General features: G+C 34.1%; 1 long non-coding RNA gene across 2 annotated transcripts in view; it reads left to right on the forward strand.

Moving 5' to 3' along the window:
* The first annotated feature begins 762 nt into the window (after nt 1-762).
* LOC137489291 (uncharacterized) overlaps nt 763-13,867 on the forward strand; it is a 42,379-nt gene continuing 29,274 nt past the window's right edge. Inside the window, exons 1-3 of one of the 2 annotated variants that reach the window (XR_015525156.1) lie at nt 783-1,202; nt 5,788-5,889; nt 12,705-12,922. This is a non-coding gene — a long non-coding RNA (uncharacterized LOC137489291). Of the gene's footprint in view, nt 1,203-5,787; nt 5,890-12,704; nt 12,923-13,867 lie in introns of both variants that reach the window. The other variant, XR_015525155.1, reaches the window with a different exon arrangement.

Here is a 13,867-nt window from a genome sequence, read left to right on the forward strand (position 1 = left end):
GGGCTCATAATTCTGACTTCGACTGTCTGTATATATATGTATGTTCAGATGCGAAAAAAAAAAAAAAAAAAAAAACTTTTAAGTGCCATCCGAAATTTTCTTCTAAAATAAGCAATTTTCAGCCAATTCTCAGCCAAAGGCAATGAAAACTCTTTCAACCTATTTATTTCAAATTTTAAGCCTGACCGTAAAAATCACCACAAAAATAATGCATTAAGGTAGTCTGTAATAGGCTTGTCACAGTTCCAAAATGTTAGCATTCAGTACTATATCAGTGAAAATAAACATACAAATACAAACACAATTTTGGTATCAAAGATATCCATGTATCAAAACAACGGTGAAAAATTGCATGAAAAATGTTTGCAAATTAGACACAAGATTTGTCAACACATTTGTAAGACTTATCTGTAACACACATCTCAGTGTTTATATGAAGACTTTCACTTACTGCATTTAGAACTGGGCCCACTGGCTATTGCTACAGGTGCTACAGGTACTTAAAGGGCCATGAAACCCCCTTGTTCAGCAGGGTGTTTTCACACCTCTACTGTGGAAAAAGTCAGAAAAGTGGGCGTGTCCAGCTCTGTTTAGGGGGTAGTGTCGGAGGAAGTAAAGAGGCATGGTGTGGGAGTGTCTATTTGGGCGCGCTGACTTTCCGAGTCAAAACACACACCCACACAGGGGACAAAGTGACTGTGTTTACATGGACATCTGTAGTCGAATTATTTGCCAAATTATTAAATGGTGGACTTTAACTGCAGTCTGGCTCTTTTATTCAGGGAATTCATTCATGTCCCTCGCGACAAACGAGATATTTGATTCAAGGATCTGCTCTAAGCGTGTATTTTTCATGCAATGTTTGAAACCGCACGGCGAATGAGAGAAAAAAAACCTCAGCATTTCCCGGAAACTTAGATGCACACGGCAGGTAGCTTCAGAAAGCCGCGTGTGTTATTCTAAATGCGGCGAAAATCCTACACGAGGTTAAAGTTTGGTTGTGGTGCTAACATGTTTGTACTCGGTGCAATAGTTAACTTAGTTCGATACGAACAAACTGAATAAACAAAGAGCACTGGTCGCTCACTTATACCAAATCTGTAGAGACAGGACAATCCACAGCAACTAGAGCCGCGTCTTTATTAAAAGAAAACTACAAGCGAATCCGGATCTTAGCGTTTGCAGATGAGAACATCTCTCAGGTAAACAATAATCCTCCTTAGACACGCAAGTTATTGTTGTTGAGCGTCGCGTACACTGTAATCCACGCGTGACTCCAGCTGAGCTCTCCCAGAGAGAAAATGAAAACAAAATTTAACGGCAGCAAACTTTAAAAGCAACACTTCACGCTTGTTTTGTCAACACAACGTGGCATCTCTGCCGTCTAAACACTGTCACCATAATGAATATTAATGAAGTTGCACAATGGAGCGTGCTGATTGGTTTGAACCAAACCTTACTCATGCATTAATGCATCACACTGTAAGACGTAATAAGACACACTCTGGCACAGACGTCCAGTCTGCACGCTGGAATACAACGCTATTATGTCATGACCGTGACGCAGCTTCAAAATTTCGTTTCAAACCGGAAGTACGAATTTACTTGAAATAACGCAAAAGCAACCAATTTAAACTTTTTAGTGAAATATAGGTGTCCTAATAGTGTTTTTGGCAGTGTGGGACACATATACGACTGTCAACAGCTCAAAAAATGTGTTTTGGTGTTTCGTGACCCTTTAAGAAAATCTAGTACTGTATTGTTTTACCTATTTTTGGCAGTGGGGTCTTGTGACAACAACAACAATCTACTTATGATGTATCTTTAGGAAGTGATAAAAATTGGACATACTTGTGATCAGATAGACAAAAAATCTTAATACCAGGTATAATTTGAATGTCGAAAGTACTAGTGTTAGATTTAAATTTTGAAGTGAAGTTACCAAAATTAATAGGTCACTTTTTATTATACCCATTCCTAAAATCATAGAGTTTGTGTACAATTGAGTTGAATATGATGTGTTGGTGGCACAGGATTGAAGTCGTCCCTGGAGCAATTTTCTCTTCTAACAGTGTGAAAGCAGGCCGAGCTCATTGCGGATATGCTGGATTGTAGATATGTGTGTGTTTGCTCATTATGGGTCAGAGAGAACGGTGACCCTGCTCTGTACTTTATGGCTGTTCACTATAGTGTGTTAAAGTAGGTGTCCACAGAGGACTATAAGAGCACAGACTGTAGCTTTCAGCCAAGGTGAGTCTCTGAAGAACACGGCGATTGCTGAATAGACACTTTTGCCTCGGGATCTGTTGCTTCTTAGGCCTGATGTGAATTTTCAACACAAACCGTATTAAGGATAGATATTATCTTTCAGACTCTGCCGAATAGAGTCCCCTGCTGCCTCCGAGTGAGAGTTAAAGAAACATTTCTTCCACTCTCAAGCTGTGTTGTTTCACTGTATCAGCTCAGTTCTACTGTGGCCTGGCATTTTCACACTATGAGGTATTTTCTTGTGTTTTATCTTCATAGGATAAATAGCTTAATGTTTTTTTTTTTTTTTTTTTGTCATGTAATTTGGATGTGTATCGGTGGACTCTCTAGTCAGTTCAGTTCAATTCATCTTCATTCCTATAGTGCTTTTACAGTGTAGATTGCGTCAAAGCAGCTTAACATAGAAAACTCTAGTAAATTGAAACTGTGTCAGTCCAGTTTTCAGAGTTGAAGTTCAGTTTAGGTCAGTTCAGTGTGGTTTAAGGCCCTATCATACACCCGGCGCAATGTGGCGCAAGGCGCGGCGCAATAGTCTTTTGGTAGTTTCAGCTTGGCGCAAGAGTCATTTTGAGGCGTTGCGCTACGCTGTTTAAATAGCAAATGCATTAGCGCTCATATGTGCGTCCATAGGCGTTCTGGTCTAAAAAGGAAGGCGTTCTGAGGCGGACAGCTGGCGCGTTGCTATTTTGAGAAACTAAAATAGATTTTTCATTAGACCAAAACAAACCCGGCCTATACTCCGGCGCAGAGTTGCGCCTCGCTTACGCACTGCTTAATACGCACAAGAGAGCAATAGGCAAATATCTTTACATATGAAAAATTTTAAATATTAAGGGAATAAATATATAGGATATAATAAGAATAGATATAAATATAAAGAATTACAATATTACAAGACATTATTTTCTGGCCTATATAAATATGAAAAATCACTGCTTTTATGTCTTCTTCATCTCGGGGGCTTTTTCAGTTCATTCAATTTGCTTTTGTATAATGTTATTAATATTAGCAGTATTATTTATTATATCCATATTTATGTTTGTTTTATTAAAAACAAGCTTAGATTTGCCTACCTGCCAGGTTTTAGACCATATAGGGCACAGCATGTGTTATAGGATATAACTTTTCATTTATTAATTTGCTGGAAATTAGAACTGAATTTAGAAATAGTTTTGAAACGAATATTTGCGCTTAACAAATGAAATTAATTATTTATAGGCTAATTGATGTCTGTGCGTAAAGGTTTCCCTATTCAAGAGCGAAAGTGAAGGTAGTTCCATTATCTCTCATTCTCACGCAGTAGATGTTCTGTTTAACAGTTTTCTGTTAAAAAAACTGTTAACTGTTAACTGTTTGCTAGTTTTTCCACTTAGACTTACTTTACGTCCTGTAAATAGCGAATGCGCTTATGACGTGACGCAGATGGCTCTTAAAGGGAATGGGAGATGAGACTCTAATTGGTTTATTCTCAAAACACACCTATAACTCATTAAGAAAATAAACTCAACCCTTTTAGACCATGCGCCATGGCGCAAAGCAGATTTTCTCATCCTTAAATTAGCAAAAATGCGTTCTGACACGCCCTGAAAGCGTTTGCGCCCTGCGTTTTGCCCTTTGCGCATGGACCGTCAAAATAGAGCCCTTAATTTTCACTGCTGAGAGTCCAAACACTAAGGAGCAATTCCATCGATGCACAGCTCCACAAATCCTAAACCATGCAAGCCAGTGGCAACAGCGGCGAGGAACAAACTTCACCAATTGATGAAAGTAAAGGAAAAAACCTTGAGAGAAATCAGGCTCAGTTGGGCACGACCATTTCTCATTTGACCAAACTTCTTGTGCAGAGCTGCAGTCTAGGCGCCGGAGGCTGGAGGGCTTTATATGCTTTGTTGTTTTTCGGTTGAACTCAAATGGAAACGGAAATTTAATTTAAGCTAAGCTATAATATATGAACCTTTTTAATTGGTTGTTTATCAATTAAAATCATTGCCATAAAGCATTCTAAATACCCTAAGCACACAGCTTTAATAACAAAAAAGTGGCTTCACAAAAACTCAGTGACTGTTCTTGAATGGTCCAGCCAGAGCCCTGACTTAAACCCAATTGAGCATCTCTCCTAAAAAAATGGCTGTCCACCAACGTATACCTTTCAAACTGACAGAACTGGAGAGGATCTGCAAGGAGGAATCACAGAGGATACTTAAATCCAGCTGTAAAATACTTGTTGCACCTTTCCCAAAAAAGACTATCAAAAGGGTGCTTCTACTAAATACTGAGCAAAGGGTCTGAATATTTAGGACCATGTGATATTTCAGTTTTTCTTTTTTAATGAATCTGCAAAAAAGTCAACTATTCTATGTTTTTATGTTAATATGAGTTGCTGTGTGTATATCAATGAGGAACAAAAATGAACGATTGAAACGATTTGAGCAAATGGTTGCAATACAACAAAGAGTGAAACATTTAAGGGGGTCTTAATACTTTCCGTATCCACTGTACTATTAATCTATATTAGTACTCTATGATACTAAATTTTCCACGTTTTCTTAAATATTTATTTTATTTATCTGTTTCATTTTCAGGTCAATTTTTTTTCTTTCTTTTAAAGATGAAATATTGACCAAAATATATTCTAAAATATCATGTGATGCCAAAATAATATGGGAATAAATTGCTATAACGATAAAGGGTGTGTGATTGTTATAAAAACAATGTCTAAAAATACATTTTTAAATATATTTAAATAAATAACCTTGATTATGCAGTGAGATATGACCCAGCATGTTACTGTTTTGACTCTATTCTTAATCAAACAATTGTAGCCTTGGTTAGTGTTGTTACAAAACAAATATCTTACATTTAAATATGTATTTATCTACATTTATGTACTTAATATTATAAAATATATCTTTATCATATGGGCTGCACGGTGGCTCAGTGGTTAGCACTGTAGTTTTACAGTAAGAAAGTTGCTGGTTTTAGTCTCGGCTGGGTCAGTTGGCATTTTTGTGTGGAGTTTGTATGTTCTACCCGTGTTTGTGTGGGTTTCCTCCGGGTGCTCCGGCTTCCCATTGGCTGAACAAAATTGCCAATATGAGTGTTTGTGTGAACGTGAATTGGTGTTTCCCAGCAATGGGTTGCAGCTGGAAGGGCATCCACTGCATAAAACATATGCTGAAATAGTTAGCGGTTCATTCCGCTGTGGCGACCGCTGATAAACAAGGGACTAAGCCGAAAGAAAATTAATTAATGAATCTATATCATATACTATGTACTGTACTATATGTACAATACATATTTTTTTTTTACAGCAGATCTTTCCTACTTTTTTGGGCCTTTTACATGAAAAAAATACAAGCATATGAATTTGTTACGACATGACTATGACTAAATAATGACGTAATATTAAATTTTGATCCACAACTCCTTTAAAGTGTGTGCAACAATTTTCAGTGAGTCATGGTAATCAGAAAACCTTGTGTGCGACTCAGTGAAGATCCTTCTTCTGTCTCTCCGCAGAGTTCTTACGGTGTCCTTGGTTTGTGCTGAAGGTCAGTGCGGCTTTCTTTTTCTCTCAGACTCAGGAAGAGAACAGGACTGAGCTGAATCGCACAGACACAGGTTATTGTCACCATCCGGTCTGCCGTCAAAGAAAAGAGGACACAGTGTTGTCATGAATAAGAAATGTTAAATTCATGAAAGTTTTAGCTCTCTCTCTGTATAGAGATTTTAGGTTTTGACTTGATGTCAGTAGTGATGAGCCCGGAGTCTGCTGATGACTTCATGTTTGTGACATCAAGTCAAGGGTTGTTCAGTCATGGTTAAAATTATTGGCACCCTTGGTAAATTTGAGCAAAGAATGCTGTGAAGACGAATCTGCCTTGGTTATGCATTTTACATTCTATTCAGAAAGTAAACGTAAAGACATAGCTAAATATTAAAAGAGTTCAGTACATTTAAAATGACATAGCTACCACAAGCCTCAAAAACCACTGTTTCTGCATTCTCATTGAAATCCTGTGAGTGTGAAATACTAGTGAAAAAATAGACTAATCATAACAAACAGACTCATTAATTTTCGTCCCCCAGTCAGCATTTCATTGGCCAAACCATCTCCTAGTGAGATTATAACAATTGTATTTTCAATATATATTTTCCTTAAGTTTAACTAAGCTTTTATTATGCTTACTATGTATTTGAGACTATTATTTTGAAAACAGAACATACTTTAAGGAAGAGTAATCAGTTAAGTGAAGTGAAGCTGGAGTGTTCAATGCACATCAATGCTAAATGCTGGATATATTGATTATACATTTTTTTTAATGTCACCTGGAAGATGCATAAGGTCTGTTTTAATGTACCTTGTGTTAGTTTATTATATATATATATATATATATATATATATATATATATATATATATATATATATATATATATATATATATATATATATATATATTGTGAATTGTTCACCATATATGTTTGTTATGAGAACAAGCACATGAAGACTGTTAAATATAAGTGTTAAGGCATGTTTGTGAATCACTCAGTTCATCCATTCTTTCCTCCATTTTTAAGATTTTAAAAATGTTTTAATATGTTTGGTGATCAAGGCTGCTCTTTATTATTAGTTAATAACCTGAACAAAAACCATGTTGAATGAAAATATTCATATCTTTAAAAGAAAGAAAAATTATCTTAAATTGAAAAAAAAAAAGAAAAAAAAAGGTAAATAAAACATATAGAGAAAACTTAGCAGCATGTACAGTTGAAATCAGAATTATTAAACCCCCTTAGATTTTTGGTCTTTTTTTTTTCTTTAATATTTCCCAAATGATGTTTAACAGAGCAAAGAAATTAAAAAAAGAAAAAAATCATTTTAAGGTAAAAATTATTAGCCCCTTTAAGCTATATTTTTGTTATTCTACAGAACAAACCATTGTTATACAATAACCTGCCTAATTATCCTAACCCAGTTAAGCCTTTAAATGTCACTTTAAGCTGTATAGAAGTGTCTTCAAAAATATCTTGTAACATATTATTTACTGTCATCATGGCAAAGATAAAATAAATCAGTTATTTGAAATTAGTTATTAGAACTATTATGTTTAGAAATGTGTTGAAAAAAATGTCTCCGTTAAACAGAAATTGGGGAAAAAATAAACTGGGGTGCTAATAATTCAGGACGCTAACAATTCTGACTTCAACTGTAATACTTCTATTGAATAAAATTACTTATCTATGTATTATAATAATTTTAATTGGTAAATGATTAATAAAATGTTTATATGTGTGTAAATAATCATTCAAATAAGGTAAAGTTAATTGTTAAAATTAAATTTTCAATTACATTTAAGTTAAGTATTTTGTTGGGAATTTTCTTTGATTTTTTTTTTTTTTTTTTTGGTGTGAATAGATGGCAATAAACTTCAAAGTCATATCAGTGGAGGTTGATATTGATTCCTGCCTGTGTTTTCAGATACATAAAAAAAAAAATTCTAAATATACCCGTTGGCCATTTTTGTGGAGTATAATTATAATTTAGCAAATATTTTGCCCACAACACAACTCAGGAACAACCTATTATTTATGTTGTATAACCATAGCTCCCTAGCTAAAATAATCCTTTCTACCACACTCAAAACGATGTCATTTAACACGCAATCTACAAAGTTTGTTAAAATATTTGACAACTGAACTATGATATGATGAGTGAGTGAGTGAGTGAGTGTCAGGCACTGGAGCATCATAACATAGCTCATTAATATTCACAACCCTTCTAAATATGGTCAAAACCAAGCACATCATATTAAAATTTACATTTTTGGGAAATCTTTGCACTTAAGACATACAGTGATATTTAAATATCAGAGAACATTTATATATAATAAAAAAAACACAAGTATATATTCACAGAAGGATAAAAAAACCACAAAAAATCTTTGTTCATTTTTACCAAGAGTGCCAATAATTTCTAACATGTCTGTATATTGTGTCATTCAAAGTCATTCTTCACTCTTATAAAGGTGCAAAATATTTCAACTAAACAGTATCTTTTAAAAAGACATGCGTTTGTACCTTTCTGTCAGAGTGCTGTGTTTCCAGGAACTTGTTGATTGTTTAACCTTGTCAAGTAAACATAAAATTCACCGAACTCTGTGTCATGCTCGAGACCCGAAACACGTTTTCTGTTGAAGGCACAGAGCTGTTTAATCCTCGACAAAGGTTTGGAGAATGCAGAATGAAATTAACATTATTTTAAGAGCACAAAATTGAATAAACAAACCCCGGAGCTGAATAACGAAATCTATTTACAGTGCGTAATTGGAATGGGCCGTCTAGACTCAAGCCTATTAGACAGAGCTTAGCCGCCTTTTACATCTTTGATTCCACAAACTGGACTAATCTGGGAAAATAATGAACTCTAGGGAGCAAGTATCCACCTGAGGCAAATTTAAATCTCAATAAAGCAGAAAACAACAGCGGCTGAATGAGAAAAACACAGTGTAGGGGCAGGTTGAGGCTGCATTCATGCACACATGAGCGTGAAACGTGGATCTGCTTGAATGATTTGTGACAGTGTTATGGGTGGAGGTCTGGCACACTGAGAGGATCTGGGAATGTCCGCAGTGGGAGTAACAGATGACAATTCTTATTTAAATAAAATGCTTTTTCAGTTGAAGATTTTTATTATTATTTTTAAAATATATGAGATATACAGCTAAAGTCAGAACTATTGGCCCCCTGTATATATTATTCCCCAATTTCTGTTTAAAACCCCTTCATACCTGAAATATGTTTCTGGAAAATGTAAAAGTATGTTTTCACAGTTCTCCTATAAATGAGACCAAGTAATAAATTCAACACTCTTAAAGTATATGTTTTTTTATCCATTTCAATGGACATCAGGATTCTGTTCTACGTACCTCACTAAGATGATTTGGCAGATCTGGGATCTTTTAAACTTGATAACTGATCTATGGCAAATTTGGTTCTTCAAACAAGTTCGAGAATCAGATTAAAATGTCTGGATAAACTGATCTAAGATCGCTGTGTGTGTTGTGAAGGACAGATCTATCGATCATGATCAGCAATGTAACGATTGGCTAACAGCACAGCAGCGTAATGACATCATCTGATTATTATTCACTTATCCATGTGAGCTAAATTACATAAAATTAGCAGTAAACGGTTTGTTAAATATGACACGCAATAACTTTCCACGTTTGTTGTGGGCTGCAGGCTTTATATTTTCTTGTGTCAAGAGTATTCATCATGTATTTTAATGCATATCAATGTGTTTAGTTCTACATTTAGAAATTATTTTCTTTATTATATTAGCCTAGGCCTACTTAAATTTTTTAATCGGCGTAAGGAATAACTGAATAAATTAATTTTGCATCAAAATACCATTTTGATACTGGTAAAGGTGTCAATCACTGGCATATTAGTGATTAAAACACATGCTTGACAGCATAAAATTATTATTCTTTTTTTTTTCTTTAAGTTGAATATAGTGCATGTACGCGTTTGCTTCTAAAAAGTTCATATCAATAAATTGTCTCTTTGAACCACCAGGTGGCAGTGTTTTACTTTTATTTCGGAGTGCAGATTGCATAAGCTTTATTAATATTTTTTAACTTGAACTGACCCAATCTAATCATGTTTATATGAAACGAACCTGCTCCTACGCAGGCTTGAGCTACCAGAACTGTTACTATGACATCAAGTCTCAGATTAGTTTTGAAGAACGAAACGATCCTGGATTGTGTCAAATCATCAACATCTAAATCCAGCTAATTGAGTAATCGACAAACAAAAAATGGACCCCAGGTCAGAACAGTTGTTACACCAACATAAAATACAAAAAAATAAAAAAATAAAATACATGGTTGCTAGTATAATCTTGAAATTTATTTTCCAAATCACAAACAATAACATTGTAAAATTTCAATTTTGAGATTTTTGTTGTATAGATTGCACCTTATTATTTAACAAACTTTATCTTCCTCATCACTCCACAAATATGTCCACATCTGAGATATTTCCATCCGCTATATGCTCAACAGCTTTGATCTGTATATTCTGCAGATGAAATTGTTTCAGCAATGAATTAGTACATTGATATAGTTTTTTATATATAAAAAAAGCTCAATAAGCATTACTGGAAATTTAATTTCAGTAACAGATTTTGAACTGATTGTACATCCTAATGGATAGTCCTGGGGTACGTTGCCCAAACAATGACATCACACATGGCTGAACTATCCTAGTACGATGTAGTAACGAGTGTTTCCAAAAACTCGTAGTATCTCTGTCGCAGATCCATCGCTTGAACCACATTAGTTATAACATAAAACGCCTATAATGATGCTCTAAATGTGGTGGAGTAACAACTTTCTTAGAAAAGAACCCCATCATTTCTTTGTGCAAATTATACTGTTTTACACACACACATAAATAAAATAAAATAAAAAATAAAATAAAATCCAATATTACAATCCATAATTGGTTTTATATTAGTAACATAAATTTCGCTTTAAATAATAGGTCACCTTTAGCTTTCATTATGAGACTGTGTTCAAAATGACATAAATGTTTTCAAAGTGCACTGCAAAGGGAGCACAATTGTAAACATGAAGATCGCTTTCTCGGCTTTCTCGCTTACCCGTCTTTCGGATGAGACGTTAAACCGAGGTCCCGACTCTCTGTGGTCGTTAAAAATCCCAAGATGCCCTTCGAAAAGAGTAGGGGTTTAACCCCGGCATCCTGGCAAAATCTGCCCACTGGCCTCTATCCATCATGGCCTCCTAACCATCCCCATATTCAATTTGCTTCATCACTCTGTCTCCTCTCCACCAATCAGCTGGTGTGTGGTGTGCAGTCTGGCGCAAAATGGCTGCCGTCGCGTTATCCAGGTGGATGCTGCACACTGGTGGAGGATGAGGAGATCCCCCCATTGTGTAAAGCGCTTTGAGTGCCCAGAAAAGTGCTATATAAATGTAAGTAATTATTATTATTATTATTATTATTATTATTATTATTATTATTATTATTAAAACGAAACAGTAAAAATACTTTGAAAGCAAATTACACCTAAGAGAGATGACCTTAATGCTTTTTTATTTTTAATAATTCCAACTTTAAATGTTAGAATGTTCTAAATGAATAGGGCATAGTGGGGGATAAGTGGGAATAGAACACAGCCAGGAACTATGTTTCTAACTACAGCTCCAGAGGTGTAGTTTCAAGTGCTCAAGTTTGCAACGCAGTTTGTGAATGTTCGTTGGAGCGATGGATTTGGTAAACAGAAAATCAACAAATTGTTTGTAACGACGGAACTTGCGATCGATGGTATTGGGAAATGCACCCCAGATCTACAACTTGCAATATTACACAAGATTTTAAACTTTAATTAGTAAGTGCAATCCCCATTTTTACATAAAATCTGTGAAATATTGGCAAACATATATCAATAAATCTGAATAAAAGCAATGTAAATGTGGCTTACGTCTGTGTGTGGAGTGAAGTGATGCCATGCTGCTTTTCAGTGTGGTGTATTTTATTTTTCAAATTACAACATTTATAGCCTTACTGCCATTTGATTGGATGACAATCGTCCACTCTCATTGACTGCAGGCTTTAAATTAGATGAAATGCTCAGGAATAACAAAAAACATGGGCTGACATGTGATGTCCATTGTGACGGACACAGGGTCCGAAGGGGTTAACAGAAAAATTGTATTTTATTTACACATTTCAACTGGTTTCTTTCATCCTTACCATGATGACAATACATAATATTTTATTAGGTATTTTTTAAGATACTAGTATTGAGCCTAAAGTGACATTTAAAGGATTTAAAAGGTTCATTAGGCAAGTGAGGGTAATTAGGCAAGTCATTGTATAACAGTGGTTTGCTTTGTAGACAATTAGAAAAAAATGCTTAAAAGGGCAAATAATATTGACTTTAAAATGTTTATTATTATTATTATTATTATTATTATTAAAAACTGCTTTTATTCTATAAAATATATATATTGTAGGAAATTGTCTGTTAAACATCATTGGGGAAATATTTGAAAAAGAAAAGAAATTCACTTGAGGGCTAATCATTTTAAAATTTAGTTGACATGTGGATGCAATGTAACTTAAATTCAACAAACAGACCATCAAAATAAAGTGTGCCTATTATTTTAATAAATATATCTGTTTAATAAATATGTTTTGTTTAAATGCACCAAATATACTACCCATATTTATTAGAAATGGATAAAAATATTAATTTTCAGAATGGGGAGTTCTCATTTATGTTGAGCACTGTATGAAGGTGTTTTGTGTTTGCATTTTTAAAGAGTTTTTGCTATTTTAGTATTTCAACACAACATAAAGTTGTATACATTTTTTTTTTTTTTTTGCTTTCTCTTATATTGCAGTTCTCCAGTCAGAGGTGACAAACAGGTTGAGTGCTAATGAAAGTGAACATCTCCCACTGCTATCAGGACATCCCTGTGAGCCTCGTCCCTCCTGGAGGACACGACTCATTCATCTGATAAAATATAAAGCTTTCTTTGACCTGTTCCTCGCCTGCTGCTTCATCAACTTCGTGAAACATCACAGAAGTGTTTCACTCCCCAAACAAACACTCTCCCAGGTAAGATTCTTACAGATTTATTACTGATCTTATATATTTAAAGTGTTTCTTACAAAGTACAATCTATTTTGTTTAAGGAGGTGAAACAGTTTTAATGTAGGCTGTATTGCAGTTTTTATAAATATTGTAAAATCGTGTTTTATTCCATGACAACAAAAAGCTATTCATTTTTAGTAGGTCAACTAAATATTTGATGAGCCTTTTTATTTTTCTGTTCACTTACTAAGTTTGAAATTCTTACAACCTGTTGCAACCATACAACCCTGTTGTCTGTCTATCTATCTACACTGTAAACCCTCAAGTAAAGTTGACTGAACATAACTTTACATTTACCATTTTGGTCCTATAACTTAAAAAAAATTGTTAAAAGAGTTAATTTAACTTACCGTGAAAATACATAAACTTAAGATTTCAAGTGTAGTGAGCTCAAAATCATAATTAATTCTTTGAAAATAGGTCATTTTCACAAATGTAGTCTTGACTGTAAAATTCTAACATGTGCATCCTTTTAGGTGCAAGGTTTTTTTTTTTTTTTTAATAAAAAAACAAATACCTTCAGGTACAATTATTCATCATAATGTGAATAAATGGCAACTTTTTTATATATTTTTTTACCTTAAAAAAAAAATCATAGTATATTATTACACACACATGCATATATATATATATATATATATATATATATATATATATATATATATATATATATATATATATATATATATATATATATATATATATATATATTCATTCATTCATTCATTCATTCATTCATTCATTCATTCATTCATTTTCTTGTCGGCTTAGTCCCTTTATTAATCCGGGGTAGCCACGGCGGAATGAGCCGCCAACTTATCCAGCAACTTATACATACATACATACATACATACATACATACATACATGTACATATACATATACATATACATATACATATACATATACA

This window comes from Danio rerio, chromosome 24, assembly GCF_052040795.2.
Source record: "Danio rerio strain M-AB ecotype USA chromosome 24, GRCz13ab, whole genome shotgun sequence".
In the NCBI taxonomy this organism is placed as follows: Eukaryota; Metazoa; Chordata; class Actinopteri; order Cypriniformes; family Danionidae; genus Danio; species Danio rerio.